The following is a 15,385-nucleotide window of genomic DNA, read 5'->3' as shown; positions in this document are numbered from 1 at the left end:
ACAGGCCTTGTAGGACACTTCTGGAGGCCGATCAGAGCGCACTAACAGACCAGGACGTCCACGCTGGCGCCGAGGCGCTCCAGCGAGGGTGCACCAAATGTTATTCCACTTGCCGAGGTGGAGTACCAGAAGTGCTCTAGCTGCGGAGTTGGAGTGCTCTACGTGCCTTGCCAGTGTGGATGCGTCATGAGTTGGAGCGCACTGGGCTGCTTTAATGTGCTCTAACTCGCAAGTCTAGCCATGCCTTTAGTTATTGCAGAACAGACCCTGTGTCCTCACTTCCGGTGTGCACCAAGCTGACTCAGGAATGGTTGACCTGTGAATAGATGGTTTATTTCGTGGTAATAGGCTACTCTGCCTCTTGCTGCCTTGTACACAGGGCCAGGAATTGGCTCTTAGTTTGTTTTCTTGGTTTTGTTTGGTAGCTTTTGCAGTCTGCGTAAAGGTTTGGTTGCACTGACTTAAGACAAGCATGCAGTACATATGGCTCCATGTTAGCTTCCTTACAAAGAGATGTCTGTTTCTCTTAATCCAGGCCAGCAGCATTCCTGCTGTTCCAGTCCTGGGATTTCCCCAAGAGTGATTTCCAATGTTGCTGAGTTTGTGGTGGCTTAAATGCTGACGGATGACCGCTCAAGATTGATATGAACACAAAACAGATGCTACCTGTGATACTATGCCAGAAGAAGACTCTGCTTCTGAGAACAGAAGGACAAATGGATTAAACAACTGCACCACTTATGCCCTTTCAAAGGTAAAATGTCTACCTGTCTCCTAAAAACTTAGACAGTGTACATGGTTGCTCTGGTTTTGCTCATCAGTCTACACTCAGTAGTACCAATTTATAGTGTTTTAGATACATGCTGTTGTGCTTTTTAAGTAAACATTTATCTTTTGATTTAATAATCCTTTGAACAGAAGTTTTCTCCCACCTCTTATTCTACACCTTATTGTGGGACTGAGTTGGCGTATTCCCAACTGCATGGTCAGAACTCTTCACACAGAGTGCATTTCCTATGTAACAGAAAGACAGGGGAAGTTTTCTTTCATTTATTACAGTATTTTATGGCATCATTATTGAGGAGTATGTACAATAAACAGACACAGGGCCTGATTCGCCTTGTATTGTCATTTGCACCTGTGCAAAACAAGTGTCAAGCGGATGTGGAGAACTAACCTGTGCATAAACTAATAGAGAAATAGGATTTGGTAACACTTTTACACCTACTTTCTGCAGGTGTAGATGACTGCATAAAGGCACAGAGTGGAGTGGAGTGGAGAATCAGGCTCATAACTGTACTTTCTTCATACTGTGACAAAGTTACTGCTCTACCTTGGTGGGTATTCCGCTTATTGGCAGATTTGCTCGCCTTGGAGCTTCACGGCAGCCCTCAGCTTGGCCGTTTTTCTGAAACCACAGCCCAGGTCGACTCCTCCTGTGTCTGACCAGGAGTTGGGAGGATTTGGGGGGAACCCGGGCCCGCCCTCTACTCCGGGTTCCAGACCAGGGCCCTGTGGAATGCAGCTGTCTAGAGTGCCTCCTGGAACAGCTGTGCGACAGCTACAACTCCCTGGGCTACTTCCCCATGGCCTCCTCCCAACACCTTCTTTATCCTCACTATAGGACCTTCCTCCTGGTGTCTGATAATGCTTGTACACGTCAGTCCTCCAACAGTCCACATTCTCACTCTCGGCTCCTAGTGCCTCTTGCTCCCAGCTCCTCACACCCACACCACAAACTGAAGTGAGCTCCTTTTTAAAACCCAGGTGCCCTGATTAGCCTTCCTTAATTGATTCTAGCAGGTGTTTTAATCAGCCTGTCTTAATTGTCTCCAGAAGGTTCCTGATTGTTCTGTTACCTTCCCTGTTACCTTACCCAGGGAAAAGGGACCTCCTTCGCTTGCTGCTACTCTATTCGCTTTCTATTCTCTCCTAAAGCCCCCTGGCCTGGATTTTTCTTACTTTTTGACCCAGCTTCAGTTCCCCCCCCCCCCCCCCCCCGACCAGGCCAGACGCTTTTTTTGTTTTGGTTTTTTTTTGCTGTTTTTTTTGCTGCCGTTCGAGTGCTGGTCGGTTGCCAGCTTGCTGCCAGCCCCCCCCCACGCCTGCTCTCGGATGCCGCTTTTGCTTTAGCTGAAACCCCCGGAGGAGGGGGGGAGGACTGCCGACCCACTACCCGGAGGAGGGGAGTGGAAGCCCCCGGACCCAGCGTTTTGCTGTTATTTCTAAACCCGTACCGAGCTAGGAAGATTCTTCTTATCTCTGCAACATTCTTGGCCTGCTGAAAGCCTCATTACAAAGCTGGAAGAGAAGATAGCCAACAGAAAAAATCACCCAGGGAAGCTACAAACCATCGTGGAGGGGGCCGTAAGACTTAGTAACTTTTGAATTGTACTCTCGTGTGGGGGGAGTTTGACTGTGTTTTAATTGCATTAGTGGGGGCACAGGGGGTGTGGCACGGAGCTGCCCCCCGATCCATTGGTCCCCCCCCCAACACTATTACAACCGTCACGGCCCCCCCGCTGTCCGTCCCTGCTGGCAACTTGCCATCTGCCTTTGGATTCAGCTGTTTGCTTTGAATTTTGCCGTTTCGGACCAGACACAACAGCCGACGAAACGAGACTCTTTGGACAAACGTGCGTGGGTCCACTCCCCCCCCCCGGACTGTTTACCCCACAGTTTGCCCCTATTACCGGACCCCAATTCCTGTTTTCCTCCCCTGTCCAGTCTGACCCATTTGGCACCCCCCCCACCTGCAGCCCAGCAGGGAGGAGTGATTAATCTGCTTCCCCCCCCTCCTCCTTCTGGTGTCTCCCCGTCTCTCCCTGCTCACAATGGCGGGGAATGAGAGGGATGAGGCCCCTCTAACAACCTCAGTTGCCCCTCCCCCAACTTCCCCCCTACCCAACCCCCAAGCCCTCCCCGCCACCACTGCTGTCAAAACACCTACCACGCCCCCGCTGGGGCATCAGCAGTAGGAGACACCAGGGCGACTACTGCCGCTGCAACGTCCACCGCCCCCCCAGATTCTAGGAAACCCCCCCCAGTTGGCCAGAAAGGCCAGGGTGTGAAGAAAGGAAAAGGCCCCGCTAAAACCAGCAGGCCCTCCATGGCAGGGGCTGCCCCTACCGCTGTGGCCTCGTCATCGACCATGGCATCCCTCCCTGCTGTTCCCTCCACCAGCTCTGTGAGCGTCCCTCCCCTGGCCCCCCGGATGTATGCCCGGGCGGTGGCAGCCCCCCCCCCCGCCTGCCGCCTCGTCATCTCACTCACCCACCGCCTCCACTACCATCAATAGCGGCCGGGGCCCCTTTCCCACCATGACCAGGAGGCACGGCGTCCGTTGCCTCCTGGTCCCCGCCTCGCCCCACGTGGAGACATACGTGCAGGCGTTGGCGAGGGTGGTAGGACCCACGGCTATTGTGGCGGCCTCCAAAATGTATGGGAAGGTCATCTTCTTCTTAGCATTGGAGGCTGCCGCCCAGGAGGCGGTGGAGAAGGGCCTGGCAGTGGGGGGGGTGTTTGTCCCCCTGGAGCCGCTAGAGGACCTGGGCGTTCGCCTAGTCCTCACCTCCGTCCCTCCCTTTCTACCCAATGCCGCCCTGTTACCCGCTCTCTCCACCCTGGGGAAACTTGTTTCTGTCATCAGCCCTCTCCCGTTGGGCTGCAAGGACCCCACCCTCCATCACGTCCTCTCGTTCCGCCGGCAAGTGCAGCTTCTACCGCCGCCGGCAGCGCGTGACGGAGAGGCGCTCGAGGGGTCCTTCCTAGTCCCCTACCAGGGAGCCCGTTACCGGGTCTTTTACTCCACGGGAGAAGCCCGGTGCTACCTCTGCCGCTCAGCGGGGCATGTCCGAAGAGACTGCCCTTTGACCCAGCGGGGAGGGGCACCCGAGACCCCCGAGACCCGGCAGGACGTCGGCTGCGCCGTTGCCGACGCCCCTGGCCGCCCGGCACCTGAAACCACCTCTCCTCCTGCTCGATCCACCGCTGCTCCTGCCCGGGCCCAAGAGACACCTCCCCTACAATGCCCAGACGAGCAAGGGAGTCCCACCCTTGCTAGCAACAATCCAGCAGAGCCTATGGAGGAGGGTGCAGCAAAGCTATTACCGGGTATAGGAGAGGGCCCGCCCCAAGGAGAACCCCCCGCCCCTCAGGCTGCCTCACCATTACCCCCCCGAACCCCTGAACCATCGCCTCTGCCCCCCGACACGACCCCTGCTAATCAACCCCCAGACGACGCTATGGAGGGCTGGACCCTAGTCCAGGGGAAGCGAGGCAAGCGGAAGGCTCGAGCTCCGCTGCACCCATCTGATGCAGAGGCCCCCCGGAAGACCAGGAAGGGAGGCACTGATACTTAGCCTTCCGCTATGCCCACGAGTGAGATCCATCTGCCAGTGTCGGGAGGGGAAGACAAAATAGCACTGGAAGGTAGAATCTCCACTCCACGGGAGACCCTCCCCTCCGAGACCCCTGAGGAAGCCCCTTCTATCCGGATACCACCTGAACCCCCCGTGAACCCCGAAGCGACCGTCGAGGCAGGCCCCAGAGGGGAGACCCCGGGGTGGCAGAAGACGACCTCTCCTCCATGTATGAGGAGATCGAGGCCCTAGGTTTGACCCCGGTCATCCAGGGAGAGGATGACCCACTGCCGGCTGGCCTCGATCTGGGCAACCTTACCCCAGTCCCCCTTTCCCCATGCTCCCTCCTCCTAACCGCCTTCCCGGGCGGGCACCCTACAGAAGGTGGTCCACCACCTGATGCCATGGCTGCCAAATCCACCACAGAGCCTGCGCCTAGCATTACTGGGAGCCCCCTCCCCACCCCCTTAACCCTCGAATCTGTTCGGGAGGCACCACCTCTCAGCTGCTTGCCTCCCAAAGCCCAGAGCCTCGCCTCTGACCCCACCCCCACCCCTGTCCCTGCCCAATCCACCTCTTCCTGCAATGCTATTGCCGCCCCTGGGGTTATTTCTTTTCCGTTTTTTGCGGATTCCCCCCAGGGAGCAGCCTTTGTATTTTCCTGCCATGACCCATTAGGAGCTGCAATTTTCCCTCCGCCATCCCCTTCTACCCCAAGGCGTGAGATGGACCTAATAACTTTAGCCTGTCAGATGCCCCGTCGGTGGTCCGCACCCTGCCTGCCCGCCTCAGCGGACCACGAGGCTGCACCAAGAGCCCCACTAGGGAATAACCCGGAAATCGCAACCCCACTCCCCCATGAGCTGCGAAAAGCATTGTGGGAGTTTTTAGAAGACATCCGTGGCTCCCGCAACAGGGTACAGCTGGCTCTCCAGCTATGGGGGGACTTTGATCAACTCCTCCAGGCCACAAGGGCCCTTATAAAGGAGGATAGAGGGAAAGGAAGGCAAGGTGCTGCGGCCTACGGGCAGGCCTGCAGCTTCCGTGATGATTTACTCACTTACAGGATGGGTCACGGATTGTTGCGCGACCCGCCGGGGGCCGCAAACACCCCCATCAACAAGGAACCCCCACCCCCCCAGCCCTCCGCATGACGCCTCTCATTATCGCAACTTTGAACACCAGGGGCTGCAGGATGGCTCTCCCAAGGTCCCAGATGCTCTCTTACCTTCGGGAAGGGGGGTATTCTGTGGTTTTCCTGCAGGAGACCCATACGGATCCGACCACCGAGGACAGCTGGCGGCTGGAGTGGGGGGACGGGGTCTACTTTAGCCACTTCACGATTCGACAAGCTGGAGTGGCGACCCTGTTCTCCCCCAACCTATGGCCTGAGGTGCTAGGGGTCACTGAGGCCGTGCCGGGCCACCTGCTGCATCTCAGAGTCCGTATGGAGGGGCTCATGGTCAACCTCGTTAACATCTATGCCCCGACAACGAGTCCGAAGTGGCCGCAATTCTATCAGCGGGTGTCCGACTTCCTCGGCACCCTAGATTCTCACGAGTGCCTAGTCCTGGGAGGGGACTTTAACACCACCCTCGAGGAACAGGACCGCTCAGGGGCCGAGCTGAGCCTGGCCGCCGCGAACATTCTCTGAGGAATAGTCGAACATCACTCCCTAGTGGACGTCTGGCGTGACCACCACCCAGATGACACTTCCACGTTCACCTTTGCCCGGGTGGAGGCCCATCGGTCACACCACTCTCGGTTGGACCATATTTATTTATCCCGTTTCCATCTTTCACAAGCCCACTCCTCCACCATTCGGCCGGCCCCATTTTCCGACCATCATCTAGCCACCATAACAGCCTCCCTCCGCGCAGAGAGGCCGATGCCGGCCTATTGGCATTTTAACAACAGCCTGTTGGAGGATGAGGGCTTCGTGACATCCTTACAGGAGTTTTGGCTGGCCTGGCAAGAGCAGCGCCGTGCCTTTCCCTTGGCGCGACGATGGTGGGATCTAGGGAAGGTGCGCGCCAAGCTCTTCTGCCGTGACTACACTCGGCGCACCAGCCGACGGAGAAATGCAGCGATAGAGCAGTTGGAACGGGAGGTCTTAGAGATGGAGAGGTGTCTGGCCGCCAGCCCCGAGGACCCATTCCTCTGCGGAGCGTGCTGGGAGACGTGGGAGGAGCTCCGGGCCCTCAAGGACCATCGAGCCCCAGGTGCCTTTGTTCGATCTCGCATCCGCCTCCTTCGGGAGATGGATCGCGGCTCCCGTTTCTTCTACGCCCTGGAGAAAATGAGGGGGGCCAAGAAACATGTCACCTGCCTTCTAGCAGAAGACGGCGCCCCCCTCACGGATCCGGTGGACATGTGTGGGAGGCCCCGTGACTTCTACACAAGCCTTTTCTCCCCGGATCCGACCGATCCTGGCGCTTGCAGGGTGATCTGGGAGGAAATCCCCATGGTCAGCGTGGGCGACCGAGACCGACTAGAGCTGCCTCTCACCCTGGCCGAGTTCTTGGAAGCCCTCCGTCGCATGCCCACCAATAAATCTCCGGGCAGGGACGGGCTGACTGTGGAGTTCTACCGCGTTCTGGGACATCCTTGGCCCAGACCTAGCCACTGTCTGGGCTGAGTCTTTGCAGGGCGGGGTCCTCCCTCTTTCGTGCAGGCGAGCAGTGCTCGCCTTGTTGCCGAAGGGGGACCTCCGCGATTTACGAAACTGGCGTCCCGTCTCGCTCCTTAGCACGGACTACAAAATCGTAGCGAAAGCAATCTCGCTGCGGCTAGGGTCCGTGATGTCGGACGGGATCCACCCAGACCAGACCTATACTGTCCCGGGTCGCAGCATTTTTGACAATCTATTTCTAGTCCGAGACCTTTTGGAACTCGGGCGTAGAGACGGTCTGTCGTTCGCCCTCCTGTCTCTTGATCAGGAGAGGGCGTTCGATAGAGTGGACCATGGGTACCTCCTGAGCACTCTGCAGGCGTTTGGATTCGGACCTCAGTTTGTGAGTTTTCTCCAGGTGCTGTACGCTTCCGCGGAGTGTCTGGTTAGGCTCAACTGGATCCTGACCAAACCGGTCAGCTTCAGGCGAGGAGTACAGCAGGGGTGCCCCCTCTTGGGCCAGCTGTACGCTCTGGCGATTGAGCCCTTCCTCTGTCTCCTCCGCAGGAGGTTGACAGGGTTGGTGCTGCGGGAGCCGGAGCTGCGGCCGGTCCTGTCGGCGTATGCCGATGACGTGCTCCTCGTGGTCCAGGACCTGGGGGACTTGGCACGGGTGGAGGCTTGCCAGGCCATCTATTCGGCAGCCTCCTCCGCCCGAGTCAACTGGGTCAAGAGCTCTGGCTTGGCGGTGGGGGACTGGCAGCAGGCGAGCTCCCTCCCACCTGCGCTTTAGACCATCTGGTGGAGCACGGGTCCACTGCTCTACCTAGGCATTTACCTTTCTGCCACGCACCCTTCTCCGCCGGAGAACTGGTAAAATTTAGAGGTGGGGTGATAGAGTGGCTCCAGAAATGGACGAGGCTACTCCCATGTCTCTCCCTCCGAGGGAGAGCACTGTTGCTTAACCAACTAGTCCTGTCCACGCTCTGGTAATGGCTCAACACCCTCGTCCCGGCCCTGGGTTTCCTGACCAATCTCCGGACATTGATTCTAGAGTTCTTTTGGTCAGGAATACACTGGGCCCCTGTTGGGGTTCTTCATCTACCCCTGAAGGAAGGAGGGCAGGGCCTGAAGTGTCTGCACACTCAGATCCGTGTCTTCCGCCTCCAGGCCCTGCAGAGGCTCCTTTATAGTGCAGGTAGTTCGACATGGAGCATATTGGCGCACGCCTTCCTGCGCCGCTTCCAAGGGCTCCGATACGACCGGCAGCTCTTTTATCTTTGTCTGAGAGGTTTTCCGTGAGACCTCTCCGGGCTGCCAGTCTTCTACCAGGACCTCCTCCAGACCTGGAAACTGTTTTCAACGACCAGGTCCGTGGTGGCCACCGTGGGAGCAGATCTCCTCATAGAGCCCCTGCTACACAACCCCCAGCTCCGTGTGTAGGCGGCGGAGTCCCGCTCGGTGCGCCAGAGTTTGGTCCTGGCAGAAGTCATGAGAGTCAGAGACCTCCTGGACTACGACTGGGGAGACTGGCTGGATCCCCTGACGGTCGCTCGGCGCATGGGGCTCTCCAGACCTTGTACCCCCCGGCGCATACTTCAGGAGGTTAAGGCCGCCTTGACGCCCGCTGCTCGGGCTTATCTCAAGCCCAAGCTGCACCCCGCCCACCCTCTACCCCAGGCCCACCGGACCTTTCAATTGGGCCCCTACCCCGTATATCCCAACAAACCCCTCACCCTTTCACTGCAAGCCGGCTGCATGAACTGCAGCCAGTCAGCTTCCAAATCGCACCATGGAAATATCTGTACCCACTCACGCTTCACACCCTTCATGCCCACACCCTGGTGTCCCGCCCCGATACAAAGTGGCGGGACATCCTGCCACCTTTGGAGGGTGAGCAACCTCAGTGGGCCAGCCTGTATTCCACCTTGGTCCCGAGGCCCGTCGAGGACATTAGTTGGAGGCTCCTTCACGGAGCTGTGAGCACGGGTGTGTTTTTGACGCGGTTCACCCCCATCCCGGATACTTGCCCTTTTTGCAACGTGAGGGAAACCCTGGCGCACGTATATTTAGAGTGTGCCAGGCTGCAGCCCCTTTTCCGGCTCCTCACGAATATTTTATTATGCTTTTGGCTGCACTTTTCCCCTCACCTTTTTATCTACACACTCCCCATCCGTGTCCCCACCAAGTCGCGGGATCTCCTGGTTAGCCTCCTCCTAGCCCTAGCTAAAACATCCATCTATAAAACCAGAGAGGGGAGGCTGGCCCATGAAGCGTCCTGCGACTGTAGGACCGTTTTCCGATCCTCAGTACATTCACGTATCTGGGCGGAGTTCCTCTGGGCGGCGTCCACCGACTCCCTTGATGCTTTCGAGGAGCAGTGGGCGCTGTCCGAGGTTCTCTGCTCGGTGACCCCGTCCGGTTCCCTCCGTCTGACCCTTTGATTGAGGGGAACAGCAAGAGACCCCAGCCCCAGCCGTTGCCGCTGTGGATACCATCATTACTGTCACCTAGGAGGGGTCCTATCACACGTGAGTGTACATCCCCCCCACCCCCAAACCGCCCACCCCGCAGCTGTGCCCATCTTGTCGGGCACTCTCAGGAGAGGGATAATCGGTGACACTGGGCATGGCACTAGGTAACTCAGGAGGGTGGAAGACCACGAGTGTCGAGGAAGCCCCCCCGCTCTGGGCCCAGGCTAGCCTGAACACTTCTCCCTCCTGAAGGCTGCTGTATTATACCTTGCGTTTGCTTTTGTTTTATTTTTGTTTTTTCCTTTTTGGTGATTCTTTGTAAGTGTTATGCAAATAAAATTCTTTTCTGCTTCAAAAAAAAAAAAAATTACTCTTCTATAGCCATCTGGCCCGACCCTGTCACAATACATTTTTTAAACTATCCCCAAATTCCTTGCAAATTAAAGAATATTTCAGTTAAAATCCTAATCTCATCAAAAACTGTGATTTTATACTTTTGTATGAATCCATGTACAGTAACCATTTTAATATGATAAACCTCTTCTGTACATCTCCAGTCTGTTTCATTCACCCTTATATGCAAGTCTTGGGCTAGAGTAGACTAAGTGACTAGAATTTTAATCACACTAATGCAAAAGGTCCAGTTCAGAGCTCATCTATACCAGTGTAGAGCAGGAGTAACTCCACTTGAGTCGATGAGATTACACCAGCATAAGTGAAAACAGAGTCAAGTCAATGTTGTTCAGTGTCTGTCAGACTTACTGCATCATTGTAGTTTAGTACATTCACTTCCTTTCCTCCTATAGCAGGGGTGAGCAAACTTTGTGGCCCGAGGGCGACATCTGGGTATGGAAATTGTATGCTCATGGAATTGGGGGTTGGGGTACGGGAGGGGGTGAGGGCTTTGGCTGGGGGTGCGGGTTCTGGGGTGGGGCTGGGGATGAGGGGTTGGAGGTGCAGGCGGGTGCTCCGGGCTGGGACCAAGGGGTGCGGAGGGCAGGAGGGGGATCAGGGCTGGGGCGGGGGGTTGGGGTGCAGGACAGGGTCAGGGGTGCAGGCTCCTGACGGTGCTTACCTCAAGCAGCTCCCAGAAGCAGCAGCATGTCCTCTCTTCAGCTCCTATGAGGAGGCATGGCCAGGAGGCTCTCCATGCTGCCCCATCCACAGGCACTGCCCCTGCAATGGGAGCTGCGGGGGCAGTGTGCAGGGCGCCCTGGCTGTCCCTATGCATAGGAGGCAGAAGGGGGATGTGCCACTGCTTCCAGAAGCTGCGTGGAGCCCTGACATGCATAGAGCAGGACAAGCCCCGGACCTGCTCCCCGCTCCCTGGCTGGAGCTCGAGGGCCAGATTAAAATGTCTGAAGGCCTGGATGAGGCCCCTGGGCTGTAGTTTGCCCAACTCTGTCCTATAGTAAAATAACTCACCATTTCTGGAGGAAGTCCTGTGTATACATCTACCATTCTATTTTTTTTGACATGCTTTCATTATTACACAGATAAAACCAACAGATAGCCTTTTGTGGTTTGTTTTCCACAAAGCAGGATATATTTTCACCAGAGTGTGCAGTATAAATTAAAATAAAAAATAAGTGCAAATATAAAATTGAATTATCTGCTCCAATGATATTCAAGGCGGGGTGGTCAGAAAGGAAATTAAAAAAAAAACAGAAAAACACACTTTATGTCAAGTGTCCATTGGTAGCCAAACACTTTGAGATAATGGTGGCCTTTTATTATGAGCAGCGTAGTGATGCCTAGGAATTCTACAGTGCAGTACAGAAGCCCCTGAGAATGGCAGTCTTACCTATCTCACACCCACAGAATGGGGAGCAGTGAAGACAAGGAGGCTTGAGTCTCACCTCACTTACACCAGTTTTGAACCAGTGTAACTCTGTTGACTTTGATGGAGTCACTCCTGCTTTATACTTGTTAATGAGATCAGAATGAGGCCCAGGATTCCTTTCAAAGCTCATCCCTGCCATCCCCCCAATCAGCCAGAAAAGTTACCAGGACTCAGTCTGAGGAAGGGTATCAGAATCTGTGGATAGCTAAAAATACAGAACAAAATTCAATTCCAGCAACTCTAAAATAACAAACCAAAATGTGCCCTTGATGAAGGGGAAAACACTCCTCACCGCTCCCTCTCTTAACCAGCACCTCTTGCTGCCTTTGCTACAAGTGCCCTGGCCCCCTTTTAGCCAGCCAAACCTCTCCAATTTCTTTCTGTGACAAGTGCCTCCTACTTCCCTTTTCAGACGGCTGTTCCTCTGGCCTTTTTGATCCTCTTCCTGGTGCCAAACCTACCCTCCCTATTTGCAAGTGTTTTATAGGCTTGTCAAGTCATGCACATCTTAAGTTTTGCACCTTGAGAGCTCTGCAGTGGAAAGCAGCGAATGTGTTATTAACAGACTCTGTCTGCTCTCGCTTAATTTTCCCCTCCAGAATGGGTTCTTCTGAATAACCTACTGCAGCATCTCTCCAGACTTCATGGTTGCCGTCATCACTGGATTTCAGGTATGTAAGTATATCAACTTGAAAGGCGTGGGGCAGGGGGGAGGGGGTGACGGACCTATCTACCATACTTCATGAACCTGGGAGGTGAAGGGGACCAGAACATGGAAATGCATTTCTGTGTAGAGGAAGGGATTGTGGAGGGGTCTTAAATACTTGAGTGTATTCGCATGCAGGGACTACCTGAGTGAAGAAGGTGAGATCACCATTTTACTATAGTGATTACATGACCCCAGTGGCTTAGGAAGTAGTATTTTCCCCTTGAAAAGGGGAGAGGAAGCCTGCTGTATGCCCCCAAACAGGACATGGGGGAGTGGGTCTAGAGTTATCCCCCATTTTTAAAGAGGAAGTGGGGAGCTTCAGTCATCCCTGTGAAGAACTGAGAGAATTAGTAAGCACATCTGGAAGGTCCCTGTACCTGACTGCTGGTCCCTGTACCTGACTGTCCCTCCTTCTCCTCAGAAGGGTGCATTAGATAAGAGGAAATATTTGTTGAGTGGGGAAGGCTGTACTGGAGAGGGAGCCATGGTGCCCGGTGAAAGTTTGGATAAGCTGCAGATGCAACAAGTGTATTCTGGATGTCTGTCTAAGCTAAGCTAAAACTAACATTCTGAGGTAAATCTATCCCTAACATTTGGCTATAGTGATAAATATTTCTAGAGCACACAAAACAGATCAATCAATACCCATCAATATGTGTATATGCTATAGCTGGGGTTTTCAAAAGAGCCAAAGAGAATTAGGTGCCCAAATTCCCAGTCCACTCTTACGAGCCTCACAGTTTAGCATTGTTAACCAAAAGCCAGCCCTGGTTATTTTTGAATATAGCGGCACACACTTAAACTTCACTGAGAGACATTTGCAGCTTAATAAAAACTCTATGGCCCAATGTCCCCTTAATTTGGTCATGAAGTTAATGCTCCAGGAAAATGGGGCAGCCCTACGATTCTTCTTTACTAGGGATTTCCACTGAACGTTTTTTCTTTTTCTTTTCTTTTGTTTTTTGGCTGGGGGGAAGGAAGGGAAGATTTAACATAATCATGAATCTCACACAGATCAATCTCCCTTCTTATGGTGTTTCTATTTCAGATGGAGCAAACACACCTATTGTGGTTCTTCAGCAAGACCTTCATATCATAAACCTTACTGATAGCCATCTTCTTCAGCTGGTTGGGACTCTTTGTGATTTTTCCCATTTACTGTTGTAAGTGATGCTAATCAGATCCTTTCCGCATTGTTGCCAGTTTAAAGAACCGTTGAAGGCATTTGGATATGTTGGGGAGGGAACACCAATATATTATAAATCCAGGAAGTGGATCAAAGTAATGGAACAACCTCCAGGCTCCAGTTCTATCAGAGTTTGTGTATTATGGATCTTCTTCCATATACCCTGGTGTAACTGAAGACTTAAACTGGTGTAAGTGAGATCAAACCTTTTGTCTTGTGTTGAGATTTATAAGAGAGCCCAAACTCCAACCCATCTGGGTAACCTGTTGTGTGACTCAATCCTTAAAAATAAAGAAATACTACACGATTCTGCAGAATACTTTTTTTTTTTTTTTGCAGGGTGGCAGGGGGAGGAGAATACGGAAGGTTTAAAAGAAAAATAGAATCTTTCACATACAAAAGTTTCCAGTTTCCATGATTCTACCCTGAACTGGAGTTAAAGAGGGAGAAGTCAGAAGGGGATTCCCCCCCTCCCACCTTCTCTCCAGAATGACCTTAGTTAGTACTGCTTCCTCAACTTTGTGAAGATTCTTATTGCCTTAGAGATATTAAGCCACATGTTTCTTTCTGACAAGCCCATTCAGCAAAGGAAATCAAAGAGAAATTCAATAAGCTAAATTTTAGGAGGAAATATGTCATGGCCATAAAAGAGAACTCCCCACAGGAGCACACTTCCTGCAACATGCTCTAACTGAGTAGTCAGAAGGGACATTATTTATTCACTAGGTAGAAGAAAGGGTCACAATCAGACTGAAATATAAAGCCATAATGCACGCATTAATACAGAGACCTGGTCTGAACATGGAATTTCTATTCTGCTGGAGATTTTGATATTGTGAAAGTTGTTTGTGTTCCAAATTGGAATAAAAAGTCAAAATTTCTCAAGGAATGGAAATTCTAAAAATTCGATGTGAAAACATCAGACCGTTTTCTTGGATAATGCAGAAACAGTATAATATTAAATACAACGTCATGTAAAATATTAAATATAAGTCTAGATGGAATTGATCAAAATGCTAAAGTAAAATTGTAAAAAGTGAAATAGTTTAACCTTATCAGAATGAACCATTTGGCATTACTGAAATGAGAAAGTTGAAAGAATTCATTTCAGCTTTTCTCCCTGTAACAGGATAGCTAGCTCCTTAAGTAAAATTGGGCTCAGCACTTTTGTTCCAGGTCAGTGCCCTAGTGTGGTTTAATGAGGAGGATGGGGCTGCTCGGGGAGCTATAAAGAATTGTTCACAAGCCTTAGAGGGAGAGTTCAGAACCCAGAGTTGAGAAAGGGAGAGAGTTCCCTGGTTGAGCAGTAGAGCCAAATCAGGCTGGTGAAAGCAGGAGGCAGTCAGGGGTCACCTACAAACTTCCCCAGGCCAGAGATCGGGGGTCAGAGAGGGCTGAAGGCTGAGAGCAGCAGAGGGAGACACCTGCTGGAGAGCTGAAGCAGGAGGCCAGGAAGAGGAGTGGGAGTTGAAGGCAGGGGAGTGATGGACGGGTGAGCCCGATGAATACTCCAGGGAAGAGTTGGAGCTGTACATGAAAGATGACCTGGGACATAGTGAGAGATGCTGAAGCTGTATTTGCTGGACTGTTTGGAGGAATTTGGACTGTGTCATGGGGATTCTGGTTTACGGTAGTAGGACATCTTTATATACTCTATAGACTCTATATTTATATACTCTGAAGGCTGAACTGAGTTTATTTAAAGAATGAAGAAGGAAACTGAGTCAATGGGCCATGTGCAGGGCTGCCCTGAGGCCACAAGAGTGTAGGGTTGGGGAAAAACCCACCATGCAAGACTGAGATGACCAAGTACGCTGGCTTTGCCATAGATTCACTGTGTAACACTGAGTGAAGTATCTAAACTTTCAGCTTCCCCATCTATAAAATGGTGAGTAACAACTTTTTGTGTTAGGTACTTCAAGATTTCCAGATAAAATATGCTACTTAATTGCGAAGTGGTGTTAACTTCTGTCATCACATTTGTTGCAGCCACTTCTAAGAAGTGAACTGTGGCTTCTGTTAATACTTTTCCAAAGGGCTCTTTGTAGGGTCATGAGGAAGCTGAAGGCAGCACAGTGACTTCCGGTAATAAGTTCACAATATAGCAGTGGGAATACCCCAGGGGCTGATACTGCTGCCGTAGATAGAGGGCCAGACAGTGAGACAGCCAAGATAATGTTAGGATAGAATAGCGGAGAACG

At 52.7% G+C, this 15,385-nt stretch overlaps 1 long non-coding RNA gene across 1 annotated transcript in view; it reads left to right on the top strand.

Moving 5' to 3' along the window:
• LOC141984097 (uncharacterized) overlaps window positions 1–13,512 on the top strand; it is a 33,662-nt gene extending 20,150 nt beyond the window's left edge. Inside the window, exons 3-5 of the long non-coding RNA XR_012638642.1 lie at window positions 536–754; window positions 11,889–11,960; window positions 13,047–13,512. This is a non-coding gene — a long non-coding RNA (uncharacterized LOC141984097). The remainder of the gene's footprint in view (window positions 1–535; window positions 755–11,888; window positions 11,961–13,046) is intronic.
• The last annotated feature ends 1,873 nt before the right edge of the window (window positions 13,513–15,385 follow it).

This window comes from Natator depressus, chromosome 3, assembly GCF_965152275.1.
Source record: "Natator depressus isolate rNatDep1 chromosome 3, rNatDep2.hap1, whole genome shotgun sequence".
NCBI classification, from domain to species: Eukaryota; Metazoa; Chordata; order Testudines; family Cheloniidae; genus Natator; species Natator depressus.
The sequence above is the reverse complement of the archived record's forward strand: the minus strand, read 5'-3'. Positions and strand labels throughout refer to the sequence as shown.